The sequence below is a fragment of the Anopheles nili genome, chromosome 3, assembly GCF_943737925.1.
Source record: "Anopheles nili chromosome 3, idAnoNiliSN_F5_01, whole genome shotgun sequence".
In the NCBI taxonomy this organism is placed as follows: Eukaryota; Metazoa; Arthropoda; class Insecta; order Diptera; family Culicidae; genus Anopheles; species Anopheles nili.
Window position 1 is genome coordinate 51,851,249 of NC_071292.1, and position 14,308 is coordinate 51,865,556.

At 51.1% G+C, this 14,308-nt stretch overlaps 1 protein-coding gene across 1 annotated transcript in view; it reads left to right on the forward strand.

The window, feature by feature from the left end:
• Positions 1-349: 349 nt before the first annotated feature.
• LOC128726040 (protein windpipe) overlaps positions 350-14,308 on the forward strand; it is a 40,572-nt gene continuing 26,613 nt past the window's right edge. The window contains exon 1 of the mRNA XM_053819822.1: positions 350-485. The gene's annotated coding sequence lies outside the window, so the exon portion shown is untranslated. The remainder of the gene's footprint in view (positions 486-14,308) is intronic.

Genomic DNA, 14,308 nt, shown 5'->3' on the forward strand with positions numbered 1-14,308 from the left:
AGAGAGAGAGAGAGAAAAAAAAACCTGCGCGACGGATGAAAGCCGCATAAAGCGCAACGAGATCTCCGGTGGGAAGACAGAATGACAGCGAGGATGCCCTTAAAAAGGGAAGCCCAACCCCACGGACCGGCCACGCGGCCATGAGGTGGCCAAAGTCTAGCTGTCTGGCGGACGGCTGGTCGGTTTGGTCGGAATTATCCGAGCGCGACCCGAACACCGGACGAACGCTCGCGCTCATTCCCGTACGGAGCGTGAGAGAGAGCGCGAGACAGACAGCGCCAAAGCAGCAGCAGCATAGTCAGTGAGGCAGCAGCATAGCAGCATAGAGTCAGCATAGTTTGCGTAAAGACGGCGAACGGAGCGGTTCGGTGTTGCTGGACGGTTTCGGAGCAACAGCTTGTTGTTTGTGGTTGTCGAGATTTTCAGATGGTCAACGAACAAAAACCCTAACGCGTCTAAAAAGGGAACAAACACCTGCCGCAACGGTAATGCGCGTTTCGGATGTGGTTCGGTAAATGAATTGCTGTGGGGACACTTCGATACCGTTCGTTCGATGTGTGTTTTTCCTGCCTCGTTCAGGACGACAAACGCAGTGGAATAACAACCAGTCTGCCTAAAGGTGCCGGGAATTAGTTGGTGTCGATTTCCCAAGAGAACGTTCGCGTGTGAAAAAGGGCCTTTTTGCCGGAAGCGGAAGCCAAAAACGGTCACAAAAGACCCCGTTCGGGGACCGTCGTGTGAATTTATCATCCGGACAGCTGCGAGATCGATCGCCTTTGTGATCAACCGTTGTGGGACTGACAACGATGCCAACGAAGCCGGAGATCGGTTGATCGCGGAGGTGGTGCCGGTGGTGATCGTGACCTTCGCGCAGATCGCGAGTGAGATTTTTCGCGCCACGTTGGATTCGTTGTTGGCTCGAAATGTTGCTTCAACGTTCAACAGCTCGCGCGATCGTTCGTGTCGCTTGCAGGCCTTTCCGCGGTGTCTGGTTTATTTAAATCGATGTAAACTTTTGATCTTCATTTTTTGGCGGCTTTTTTTGAGGGGGGATTCTCTCTTTCATTCTCTCTCTCTCTCTCTCTCTCTCTCTCGTTCTCGCCATCGCCGCCTAGTGAATGAAAGCATGGTGAAAGGTGCCCGAAGCACGTTTCCACTTTCGATTGCGCTGCAGGGCCACTGCAGCTCACAGATTACGATTCAAACGGGTGTACCAGGGGTTTTCGTGTTCATTATAAACAATACCGATCACTCGGCGCACCACAGGTGCGTGGGTGGTACAGAGAGAAAGAAAAAACCACCCACCGAAACCCGTGCAGGAAAATTCGCACAAGCAGAACCTGTCGCGAATTTCCCAACCACCGCGCGGTTCTGCGGATTAATATGATAAACAAATCAGAGTGTTGCGGTGCTTGCTGTGGCCGCCTGTGTGTGTGTGTGTGGGGGTGTGTGTGGGTGCGTGATTGGGGTGGCATCCGCAGTCAGTGGGGTGCTTCTAGAAAGACCGCAACGACGGTGTGAAGCTGTGGTCCTTTTTTGAGATGAAGCACAAACGACGGTGCTGGTGTTTGGGAGACGACGAAAGCGTGCGTGAGTTTGTGTGAGCATCGTCCTCCGCTAAACTAACAAAAGGCAGTGAGGCAGGAAAATTGATGATGGAAAAAGGAAAAGCAACACAAAAAAAAGTAACCCACCCACCTAAACCAGACAAACAAACGATTGTGGGGAATTGCGCGAGCGAGCTTCAGATCTCGCGTTGTTACACCTTCGCGAAAGGCAAATGAACGGCACAATTTTTGCACAATCCACCCCACTGGCAGGGGGGGGGGGAGGTCATCTTCCCGTCCTGAAGGGGGCTGGATCCTGTGGGTGGTTTCAGGAGCAACTGAAAGAAGAAGAAGAAAAAAACACTCACACTCACACAGACGCGTGGTGGTAAAAATAGTGATCCACGAACCGAGACCGAGGCGGTGAATTATGTTGCCACCCCCTTTGTGGTGAGGGTGGGTGGATGGCGCCGAGGGAAACCGAGGGAAACGCGTGAAAAATTGACCGGAGAAATGCGCGCCCGAAGAAAAAATTGAGAAAACATAAATTGTTGTCTCACCGGTTACGAGCCCTATTCGCTTCGAGGTGTTGCTGCCGGAAATTTCTCAATTTAGCACGAGCCCTTTTCCGGGTCGGTGGCATGGTACGAAGGGGCATTATGTGGAGGAGGGGGGGGGGGCGTTGATGTGCCACCGATAGTGCGAGTACACACACGCCCCGTACCAGTACCACCCCCGCTCGCTGACAAATGGACTGTGAGTGGAGATGAAAATGGAGTCGCCATCGCGTGCTCCAAAGCCAGGCCCACGTGGGCACCTCAGCGCCATGAAGCGGAATCACACGCCTCAGTTTACCTATGTTGCCTTTTTGCCCTTCACGCGGAGCGGAAACGGTGGGACGGATAAGCCACCCGCAAGCCGGGATCAGGCCACAAACGAAGGGCTGCTGGTGTGCAGGCAACGACAGAACGAACGCGCGCCGATGGATCGTCCACCAGAGCAAGGTGAATATTTAATTATAGTTGTTTATTTTTACCGCCTCGCTCTCCCGTACACCACCCCTGTGGGAGGTGGGTGGGTGGGTGGGTGAGTGGGTGGTCCACGCACGTCCTGAGGGTGCACAAGGTTAGCGTGTGTGTGTGCGCGCGTGTGTGTGTGTGTCACATGACCGGTGCGAGCCGGTGCGAGCAACAGACGGCCAGGAATGTCGAGTGTCGCGTTCGGGAAACTCCCGCGATATGGCCTTCGGGTGGATTTAATGAAACGCGGAGAGGTGGAGACATAAAAAAGGCCACCCCCAAAACCCACCTACCCATGTGCCCGGGTAGTTTAGTGGCCACAAGGATGGGTATGTTTTCCGTGGCGTGCTGGGTTTTCACGCAGCAAAAAAAATGGCACGATGTTTTTCGCTGGCATCGGTGTGAACTTCCACGAGCGCTTCATGTAAATCGAACATCGTCTCAATGAGTTTTCGTACTGAAATATCGCAATCAGTAGCCCTCGGTAGGCCCGGTGGGATTTTGCTGTAAATTAAAATCACTTTTATGGCATGGAAAACCTACCGAAAGCTGCATTCACGCGTGGAGTGCACACATGCACGTAAGCGCAGATTAAAAATTGTCTCCCTCTCGATTACGTGGGCGTTCGTGGCATGTTTGCTGTGCAATGTTCCATGTGGACGGGGTGTTTTGCAGCAAATGGTAGACAAACACAACAGCACGAGCAAAAGACAAAAAAAAAATGCCGCCTGTTTTGCGTCATCGGGTGGCTAATAATATTTACCATCCACATAGCGCCCGCTTGTAGCCGTGAACCTTAAGACAACAATTCGCGAGGGCCATGGCCGGTGTGTAGTTTTAAGATACCGGGAGGAACGAATTTCGATTCGATTCGAATTGCAAAGAGAGAGAGAGAGAGAGAGCGAGAGAGGAGGGAGAAAAACAATCGCACGTTAAGTTGTTAAAATATTTGTCGGCCCCAGCGGCTGTTCGATCATCCGTGTGGTCTTCCGGGAAGTTCGACTCGAGTTCGTCGGTTTTTGCGGCAAGCAATTGGCAATACGTGATTCGGGATGCCAAATGGTGAACCTTCCGGTCATGCCAACGAAGGCCGTGAGGCGCCAGGGCGGCAAACGAACAAAATTAAAGAGTGCACGGGAAAGACTGACACACACAAAAAAAAGGGTCTCGTTGAAGGCTTTTGCTCCCGGTGGGCCTCGGCGATGGTGACCAAACCCACACCCAGACTCGACCCGGTGATAATTTGTGTGTCGAATCTTCTTGCGCTAAGCTTCCTGTTTGTTTGGGTGGTTTTGGTGTTGCTGAAGCCGCACGCGGGTTGATAAAGAACCCAAGGCAGCCAATTATAGTGTGCCAATCGCGATCCTGGCGACCCGAATCCGGCTCCACTGGCGTCGATCAAAGAGCGATCAATTTATCGCGATCCGATCCCTTAGGCTTTGCTGCTGGTGGTGGCTTTATTCCGCGCGTGGAAAGTAATTAGCGGGCGCTCGGACGCCAGACCCGCACACCTGGTGGTCTCGATTTCGGAGAACACCCCTTGGTTGGGGAGTTTCGCGAGCTAGATTCGCTACGGTCCTTCCCTCAAAACGGGACCTCGGGTGATCGCGTGACGACGCCGACGGTTCGTGCGCTGGTGGCGGGCGCAAAATTGCGCGGTTTTTATGTTGAGATAAAAATGTATCTCCACTCCGAACCCGGGGATAGCGTTAAAGTGATCGAGATTTTGGAGAGAAAATTGATTCCTCCCCCCGAGGTGCCCATTATCGATAGGTTTGGTGGAGGCGCATGATATGATCTGCCAATCTCGGTTGGTGCAGAAAATAATGGCAACCAATAGTTTGGAAAAAGCGCTCGTGCTGTGTAAGGTGGCCACGATAAACAATCCACTAGAGAGAATGGCTTTCTGTAGAATTGGATTGCGAACGTTTTTATCGCTTCTATGCTTCCACGAAATAGTGGTGCTCTGGAAGAATGTGTCTTAAATGACTAAGACTACGCGCATAAATACTGGAAAAAAGCCACCCTAGGGGGAGTCACACAGAGCTCATGCCGATGTTTTGCGTTTGCTTGTGGCAGAGTGTTGTTGCTCCGAAACACTGACAGAGCTGGCCTGGGAAAACTGCATCAATGCACCCGATTGATGTTGAATGTTTTTGCAAGCATTGCATCATCGCACAAACATCGCTGATAAGGCGGCATGGGGATTATTTTTTTGCTTCAAGAACCCACTACGCTGCAGCAATTATTTATTGCACCGCTATTTGTCCGGTGAACTCCACCGTGGGTTTCCTCCCGATGTTTATTAGATGCTTCCCGGCGATTGGGTAGGACGCGATCCGGCGTCAATCTGTCGTCGCGATCACCTTCAACTGGCCCGTACGTACTTAATTACTGCCCAAAGGCGCTTACCGGCTTGGTAGGTTCGTGGCCCTTCTTCCGTGGGGCTCCATCTGGCTGGCTGTTGGCTGTTGACAGCGTTTTCGTGTACCTCTCGAAATGACCCCCGAAGTCAGAAGGGAAAAGCTTCGTCATCGTGCGTCACCGCGCTCGGAAGGCGATATTTCATCTGACCGCCGTGGTTCGCAAAAAAAGGGGGTGGGAGTTAACGTCATCGCCCGGTGGGGTTGCGACCTGAAGGGATGGGAAATATTTCCTCATTTTCAACCGCCCGTCGATGACGGACGATTCCCTCACTGACCGGCTCGTGTGGAACGTTTTACGTCGAACGAACGTTAGCGAATGGCGTTAGTGCCCCATTACAAACCGCACCAATTAGCATTAGCGTGGTGTGCAATTTTCATTCTCGTGGGGGGGATTTTCAGGTTCCCGGTACCACGCGGGATTGTTGGTTGTGCGCCCGCTTTTGTGACGGGAGATTGCTAATTTTTGCGGATTTATCTCCCATCCTCCGGGAGGGCATTGAGGGTAAAGCTCAGTACGTCCCGGTTTGACTTGCGGAAACGGTATTTCAGCTGGACTCAGTAGTGAGGATGAACATCCCGCAAGATAGAGTTTGTCCAATTCGACGACTTTGCGAAAAGGGATTACGAGGAAATCAAAATAATTCACCGATTCCCTGCAGTATAGTTTCATCGACCTCGAGATATCTCCAAATGCTTGGCTTGGCGCATCGATTGGAATAAAAAGAAGCACGGTTCTAACTACGAGCGTAACGAAAGGGATTTTCTGCTCGCTTTGCTTCCGCCAGCAAGTACCGAGGCCATCCTGAGCTGGGTGATGATTGGAAACAGAACCAAGATCTGAAGAGCACACGCTAACAGAAGCCCCGATAGCAAACGCCGAACACTTCATTTATCACCATCGCCGCATGGTGGTTGTGAACTGATTAGCGAGAACAAATCGCCGATCGTTCACGGCACGTTAAAGAGGCATTAGTTTTAGTGGGGTCTTGTGGTCCCAGACCTGTGGAAGTTGGAACGAAAATGCCGTAGTTCATCGTGTTTCGGGCTGAAGTACGTACAGAGTGCCTGTCGTCAGACCGGAGGTTAGGCTCGAGTTTCGTCAGACTCCCTTACGCAGCGTATTTTCTGCTTCAACCCCGAAGGTACGCAGACACCATTCGCGTAGACATGGCTGCGTTAGGTAAAGGCGAACGGGTTGCTCGAACAGTTTTTGGCGGAAATTGACGTTCAAGTTTTGCCTAACGTTGCGCAAACCCGTGCACACTTTAAAGGTTGTTATTGGAGATGTGATCGAGCTCCGATCTAGCGGTGTTTCGTGTGTGTAGCTTCTAAGGGTGCTTTAGAACCGCTCTCGGTAGTGAAGCTATCTTGCTGACTAGCTTAAAATCGTAGCGATTGGAAATTCAGTAATTGGGCGTGCGATGAACATCGTCTCTAAAACACCGATCCTCTGCGCCCATTGCGGGTGTCAAAAGATAACATCAAAAGCATGGAAATCGAGCATCGCATCGAACGGGTTCGACGTGCCGTTGGGTCTAAGCTGGTGTCCAATTTCGAGCCTGCCAAGATGCCTCCCGCGAGGGAGACAACTGGTACGATATTAATGGCCAGACCCAGGCTGCCAGATGAATGAAGCGAATGCTGGTTCGAGTATCCGTACCGTACGCGCGTTGTTTGGTGATTCACGTTCCGGAGTCGATCGTTAACTTTACGGCGATGACATAAAATTCTATTTTCTCTGGCTCCTGCGCCGTCTCGGATCCCTTTCGTGCTCCTTCACGGTGAGGGTTTGTTTCACTGAGTCACGGGTCCCCACGGCTTGGTGGCGGGCCAATCCCAGGCAGCTTCCGAGAGCGGGAGGTTTTCCCAAGCAACAGGCGTCCGAAAGCATACCGAATCGGTACGGAAGCGACCAGCGAAGCGACTAATTTATTACCGATTTCTTGTTTTTCATGTGCCGCCGTACTGAGTAGCTCCCAAAGCAGCCCGCGGATTACGCGGTTCGCGGTTGCCCGGGCAACCATTGTCATCAAACATGTGTGAGCAAGCGGCGTGAACAATTTCTCCGCCGTTCGTGATGCGGCGAACCGTGGATTATTGCGCTGGAATATTTCAATTCTTTTCGAAGAAAGTCCCCAAAAACGCAGGCTCAAAGGGTGGCCAATCGTGCCACCCTTGGCCTGGGGGAAAACTGTCCCTCAGCATTACGCACTGAACCGAATCGGCGGTCGCCCTTGCCGGTAGTTACCACGGTGGAAACATAATACGAGAAGAAAAATCTGGTGCAAATGAACGCCGCGAACGAGCAAAGGGTGGATGGACGCCGCGGAAGAGATGTGATGCTCGGAAAAAGGGTAAAAATGTTCCCTTTGAACGCGCGTGGGCGAGAGTGAACGGGTGAATGAGAATAATAATGTATGGGTGGGGGAAAAACTATACCACCCTGGCGTACCGTGCTCTACGCCGTAATGATTAATGTTGCCGGTAGTGAAGAGAGAGAAAAAAAAATAAAAGCGCCCTTTTACCATTCCAAAAATACCAAAACAACTTCGGCCAGACATCGCGCGGGTTCATGACCCGGTCAGCATGGGGTGGAACGATGATGGGGATGAAATTTAATATGGCGGAAAATTTTGCACTTTATCCAGAGTACGTCCTTGGACGGTGCCCATGCGAGGGTGTATTTATTTTTTTCACTAAACCACCCAGCACATGTCGAGGAATTGAGCAGGATGGATGAGTTTGGGTCAGCCACCCTGCGTTGGTGCGTTGATCGATTGAATGCGGAGGATTAGGCTGCATGGCACGGAAACAAAAACGATCATAGCTACCAATTGTGGCGGAAAACACGCAAGCTGCCACAATAATCTCGGGTGAGTATGGGAGCTTTCAGTGAAGGTAAAAGCAGATCCCAAGCAAATAATTGTGTCACTCCACGTGCACAATACCTGTTGCATGCAGGGTCCATTTGAGAACGAGACAGCACACCCAAACATCTTGTTGGGCGCGAATAGACGCGAAGCACGATCGAGAGAGAGAGAGAGCAAAAAAAAAGAGGCAATGAAATTGTTTTATTATCGCCGACACATGTACCCACCCGGCAGCTTCGTTATGTTTATGCTTCAAGGTGCGGAACAAGTCAACAAATAAACGGGCAAGCCAACGCCTGCGGCTACCATCCTCGCAGCTCACCGGGCGCGTTTGTCGTCTGCCCCACCATAAGCCATAGATAGACAATTTCCAATTGACTGCCAACAATGGAGTGTTGTCTCTCGTCTGCAGTGTTTTCCCTTGCCCTCTAACCGCCTAAGTGGGACCGCTTCCCTTGCGATCAGCTCCAGCCGGTCACGCGGTCGTTATGCGCGAGGTGTAGCATCTCATAAAACGAAAAAGGGGGCGAGAAAATATGTACCCGTGTGGGGGCTGGTGGCCAGTGGAGGGCTCCCGCCGGCCAGAAACCACACCTCCGTTGGCAATAAACGAAGACATCCATTTCGATCAGCGCTTTTCGATTGGTTCGAGCGTTTGCTGATGGAAAACCATCACCATCAGCGAGCGGCGGCCGCGCGAAGGGTGCCCATAAAAAAAGCGATGCTCGGGAAGCGGAAATGGAGCATAAAGTTACACAGGATGGAAGGGCCAAGATCGAGAGAGAGAGAGAGAGCGAGAGGAGAGAAAAAGGCAAAAAAAGTGGTGCTTCGACCCCACCGGCCGCAAGCGAGAACGCATGGTAACGATCGAAACCATTTTTCAACCCCTACGTTACGGGAGTGAATCGTTCTATCGTCTTATTTCGTTTTTTTGATTTGTGAACCCATGTCTGATGGGCGCACGCGAACCAAAGGGGTAAAAATAAATACTAGACGCGATAATCGCCGGGCTTTCTTCGGTTGAATGTCGCTGTCTTCGAGCGGCTGGCCTAATCTCTCGCCTGCATCAGCGTAAGAGGATCAGCTCGGGAACGTCGCTCTGGATAGAACGAAGCCGCCAACGCACGGAAGGCGATTATCTTCGGACGACTGCGAGATGCAACCGATCGGTCAAGCGGTCGGTGCACATCAACATCATCATCAGCGTCTTCGTAATGGTTGAGGTGTTGGAGGGTCTTAACGTCTCAATTAAGACCGTGCCTTTGTTTCCCGGCGAGGGACACGGATTCGTCCATCAGTCCAGCATCAACATGATCCAGAATAGGGGTTGAAAAGTGACATGATTGTTTCTCGAGACCCACAACTAAAGACCACCTGGGTTGAGGGACTGCGAAGTTATCGTTTTCCAATAGACCGCAGCGTTTGTTTTATAGAATGCGATAGGAACCGGTTAACGGAGCGGTGTAGAGAGCATTTCCCGGGATGGGCAGTGGGACCACTCGGGAGGGCATTCTGAAAGGAATGAGGTCAAAAAAGGGAACTGTACTCTTGCTCCCGGTACTCCTTGGGGACACAATGTACGACACTTGAAACATCAAAACATGGGGTCGTACTGAAAGGCGTTCAGCTAAAAGTAGTCGCTTCACCCAAGCCATCACCGTCGTTTGTTTGGATCTTGCCAGGTCTACAAAGGTCCCAGGATGGAAGAGGCATCTCTGTTCAGTGTTGACAGCGATATGTTTGCGGTTCCCTTCAGCGATCGCTTTGGAGCGCCTTTTCTTTTGCATATAACTGTTCCGCAGCGTGTGAGCCTATTTTTAATGCTTAGAAGGTGGTATACTTCTCTTCATTTTTCTAGTTGAAGTCTAAACACCGGACGACCTACGAAGCATGTGCTTGTTTATCTTGTCCGGTGTGGTATGGACAAGCCGGAGGAATTGTCTCCCTCGTGGTTTGCAACGAGTGGGTACTTTGATCGATGGCCCACGAAGTGAGTAAAAGATTAGATAAATTGCCGAAATACGAATGGAATGCTCTCTGGACTCTCCCTGCACCATAAGGGACACTTGCTCTGTGGGAATTAAACGTTCCAGCACAATGTGAGGCATCTAGCGTGGATTTTATTCCCAGTTACATGCATTCCGTTGTGGTGAAATACCTCTCTTTCGAAAGGAAACATTTTCGAGCGGCTCATCGCATAACTCCATCACCATAACACACCTCATTCAATCGTTTGGTGTGTGTTTTCCGTGGCATTTGGCAAAATGGCGTACGGCAAAATGCCCATGCGAGTTATCATCTGAGTGGTAAAGCATACCCACACCGAATTCGAAGCCAAAATATGCAAATGAATGCAGCATCGGAGGCTAGACGGCTTGCACGCGTGTGAAAAGTGCAAAAAGCGGGAACATGGGCACGAAAATTGGATGCAATTTCCCACCCTTTTACGAGCGATAAACTGTGCTTTGAATGGCAGGCTGGTACCACTCTCGACTCTCGCTTAGACGCTTAAGGTCACCGTTTCATAATTCACGAAAAGTATTAACAATGCATAAGGCTAACTCCTGTAATTGATGAAGGCGCGTTATTTATTGTACAAACTTTCGAATGCAGAATTCACTTAACAACAGCTCTTGCCAGGTTGAGGAAAATATTTCGCGAAGGGACACGAAGCCGTGATGAAGTAACTCGGTTGAAGGCTGGAATTTATGCTTCTGTGGTAATGCTCGAACGGCTAACGGCTATGCGACTTTCACGGACCACGTCGAGAGATTGACAGCTCAAAGTGAAGTTCGTATCCGGAAGATATTTTACGCTAATTTTAACGACAGTTTAGAACGAACCAACGGCGAACGAAACCGCGGGCACGCTCACTTTCGTTCGCCGTAAAATGCTGCCTGAAGTTTTGCACAAATTTGCGTTCAACACTTTAATTCGCTTCGGTGCTCGATATTGCAACACGTGCCCGTACTGCAACCGACCGAAGCCGGCCCTTTCGAGAGGGCACCGCGTGCGCCCTCTTGAGGTAAAGCTCGCGCTACATGGAAGCTGTTTGATGGGGGATTATCCACGCCGCAGCTGTGAGGTGCAGCAAATTGCTGCTGGCAGTTCGCTTGCACCTGATTAGGTTATGCAACGCAGAGGAAACGATTGCATTCGCAACCGTTCGCAAGCCGATGAGCGGGAGCATTGGTAATGAGTGAAGGTAATGGGCGACCTCGAAGGGCGATTGAAAGAGACAGCAAGGCAGCTCGTATGGCTCGCTTACACACGGCTGCACGCGAAACTTTTATTTATCTCGCCACCATGGGGATGAAAATCTGGCTGGTAGCGGCGTCTAAGGTCGGTAGGTTGAAAATAATCACGCAGAGGAGAACGATCGCGGAGAACGATTTGTAAGTGGCGTTGTCGGGAGCCCTCTTTGAAGCGGAACTTTCGAGGCCATGGTCAAGGTCAGCGAGAAGATCGAGCATCGTGTTGGATGAAATCTTCTCCCGCGTTCAACCCTTAAAGCAGGGCTCTAAGTTGGTGCTTTGTTGTTGTGTTGGTGGTCAGATCGTCTACGGTCAACATTTGCCATTTGGTACGCTCTCTCTCTCTCTCTTGCTTCTCTGCAAGACTGTGCTTGGCCTAGGTGGAACTCGTTGATGATTGAATGAAGGAAAACCCACGAACCAGGTGAGCCACAAAAACGCCAAACTTTCCGCCCCCTCGAGCAAGCGGAATTGATGAATCATGGAGTCCGAGCCACGACTACCGCTTTCGCATAACCGGTTGATGACCAACGTGCTGGATCGATGGTTCAGGGTTTTTTTTTGCCTTCCTTCAAGTTACACCTCGACGATCATCGACGATCGCCGTAGAGTCATCGGGAATGGTTGTGCCGAAAAAGGCTATCGACAGCTGATGAAAATCGTGCCTGAAACAACTACCAGTGCGGGTTGTTTCTGGTTTTTAGTGGTCTTCGGCACTGATCGTCCGATGTTGGTGGGCTCTTTGCAAGCGAAATGAAACGTACGTTGCTCAGATTGTATGAAACATGGATTTGGAATTGCCCAAGATATTGTAGGGATTTGATAAATGATGGAGGACTGTGAAGCATGTCTAGAGGGAGCTAGCCTTTTTTTTAAGAAACAAAATTAGATGGCAATTTACCCTGCGAATATTCCAAGACTTCTCTCAATACTTATCAATCCGTTGATCGGTCGCTGAGCTCATCGGAACTGTAGCGTTATGCGTACCTTGGCAGTGGAGTAGACGCGCTCAATTCCAAGATTACATCGACGCCCCACCAAAGATCGTACGATCGCTCACCTGATGTCATTCATTGGCCAGTTCGTCTACCCCTCCACATCGAGGATCGGCCAACCTCTGAGCACGTTGTGTCTGTGGTCCAAGCAGTGCAGACGAGAGCATAAAAAAAAGCGCAATCTCTATGCGTGGGGTACGCAACGTGCGTGCTGGGAATGTCCACTGGAAAGGAGCGACCCCGGAGGCGTTAAAAAGATCACTCTGCCGGCAGTTTGGCGGCTCAGATAAGCTCGCCCGCGGGTCGAGTAATGAGTGGGCTCGGTTGCATAAAAGTGCCGCAACGCCATGTTCAAGGTAATGCTCCTTAGCTGGCAGCTTTCGCTCCGCCAAAGAAAGAGCAAATTAAAAAATTACAGTAAACCGCACGGTGTGTGCATTAAAGTGCATATTAAAGCGCGGCAGTTATGCGGCGCGCGGTGTCATTTCATTCGATCGTCATCTTGAGCCGGCTTATATGCACCGGTTGACCTTTTCCGTGAGCCCCTACCCATAGAAGGGATGGAGTTTCTTAAGGGCGTAAAGCCAGTGAAAAATCACCAAAGATTAGAACCTCGCTTCGGCTTTATAAACGTGCCCTCGATTTTAACTATGCACACTTTCTTCGTAACTATTTTCGGGGAAATAAAGCCCTAAAATCCCATCATCCGGCATTAGGCTGGATGGGCTTGGCCGGATGTTTGACGAAACCGGCCAGCAAATGGGAGCGATTATGATCGAAAATGGAGATTGTTTTCAAAGCGCAGCGAGCGCCACCAGGGAGATTAAGACCTGCTTCTTGGCGTACTCCCACGGACCGGGCGATCTCGGGCAGATCTTGATATCACCGAAGGCATTACCGCCCATTGAGGGCCGCTGAAATTTCAGTCCCCTCTTTAAACCGGAAGATGCAAATTTGGCCACAGCATAGCTCGAGGCCTCTTCTCTAATTTATAGCCAGCAGATCTTTCACGTCGCTGGAAGGTTACGGTGCAGCCTGTCACTAGGCCGGCTTTGGGGGATGAGTATGTGCCTTCGCGAGTGTGTGTGTGTGTGTGTGTTTTATTCAGTTCATTTTTTTTTTGTAGTTGCTCCGAATCAATTTGTGACCGCCTGTTGTGCCATGCTCGAGCGACCATGACCGGCAATCTGCTGCGAAACGTTGGCTAGACGAGTTACCGCTAAGGCCCAGGCATCCCGAGGGAGCAAGATGTAGGCGCAAACTGCAATCTGCAGCTGTGAAAGGGTCGGTTCGGGGAATGGTTATGATGATGATAAGTTTATGCCAACACTCCGTGCCCGTCGACGACGATGACGATGGGTCGTTGTGCTGAGCAACATGTGGCCTTCTTGCGGGTAAGTCGAAAGAACGCCTGCGAACAAGGTCGAGCGTCGGGTGTGCTTTTGTGATTCTGTTGCAGCACCCTAAAATCCGATACATGTGGCCGAACGGGCGATCTCAAAGGCAACCAAGGGAATAAGGGACGGAAAAAAGGACGAAGGCGCGATAGGAAGCGCTCACTTCCCTGGGAGCGTTTTTGTTCACCCGCATCCGTTTATCTCCGGCCCGAGGGTCTTTCCCGGGACATCTCGTTGTTGACGTTCCGGTTCAGAATCCGGTGCTACCGGAGTCGGGTTGTTTGCATTAGGCTCTTGCAACATGAGCAGCGACACATCCTGGCCGTCGTATCTTGGAATGCCGAAAGCCCATCCGAGGTCGAGTAGGCGGCAAAACCGTTTGAATACATTTGTAGTAGAGCCATTCGAGCTAACCCCGGAACGCCGATAGGTAGCCTGCTATGATTAACCGATTCTTGGAAAGGGGATGGGATCTCCGACGGCAAACGGAGATCAACACGTGAGGTGAAACCGAGAGCCACCTTCGACGCAGTGGGAAAGTGATTGAATTAATTATCGCACGGATTAAAACATGAAACAGTGGAACCGCCGGATCCGATCGAACCCGATATCCCGGCTGACCGTTAGACGTGTTGCGCTGCGAGTGTTCCATAAACCGACCGGTCCGCCGAGGGTCGTCCATAAAATCGAGTGATAACCTCACTCTGGGACGCTCTCTGGGGGTTTTCCAGGCCCGTTCGAGCCCGTTTCATGTCAACCGCGCACTTGGGTGCCGAAGCTTAGCGTGATGTAGGGTGATT